Below are 882 nucleotides of genomic sequence, written 5' to 3'. Positions count from 1 at the left end.
CTCAGGCTCTCTGTCTCTGTCTCTCTTTCTACTCCGCCTGAATGGCTTTGCTTTTGTAAACCATGTACCTGTACAATAGAGCATTATCTTTTTAAAAGAATAATCCACTGGCAACCTTTCGCCTGTAGTCTTGAAAGAGGCTCTTCATGTCTCTTTTTATGTAATCAGATTGGATTCACACCAGCTACCACAGATTCAAATGGTTTCACCGCAAAAAGGCATCCAAATGTCCATAGAAACTTCTAAAGATGCTCACTGCCGTATGATCCACTTCTCCACTAATATCAACTATATTCTCAGTATACTCCAAACACTTGTCATCTGCTCAGTTAGCTGTATTTGTTTGTCATTTTCAACCAACAAGCAAAAACAGTTGCATAAGACAAAAGTTTAGCTAACAACATTAGCGACAAGTGTTAAGAAAATACAGAGCAAGTGTGTGGAAAGCAGAGAAGTGGCCTATGAACAGAGGTTTCTATTCCACAAAACCATAAGACAAAGCGAAGTAAGTGAGATGCTTATGAGGTTCCTGACTGGTAATGCTGCATTCATTCATTCAATCATTGCCACGTTTATACTGAGACATACTTTATATTAAAACAAACAAATACCAGATTAATTACCATAAACTAACTAAGACCATCACCACTTTACATTTTGATTCTCCAGGGTTGAATTCACTAAAAAAAAACATTTAATTGCTTCACAACACAAAACAGGAAAAAAAAAAAATCAGTTTGTACCTGTCAAAGTTGAAATCTATAATCTGCTCATTTTCAATCTCTGCAGAAGTCTTCAGTAAACATAAATTAAAATAAATAAATTTATTATAGGAAGCTATTGGGAAGTCAAACTTGTACCAGAGCCATATGAGATATTACT

The sequence above is a fragment of the Micropterus dolomieu genome, linkage group LG07 (genome assembly GCF_021292245.1).
Source record: "Micropterus dolomieu isolate WLL.071019.BEF.003 ecotype Adirondacks linkage group LG07, ASM2129224v1, whole genome shotgun sequence".
In the NCBI taxonomy this organism is placed as follows: domain Eukaryota; kingdom Metazoa; phylum Chordata; class Actinopteri; order Centrarchiformes; family Centrarchidae; genus Micropterus; species Micropterus dolomieu.
This window is presented reverse-complemented; position numbering follows the sequence as displayed.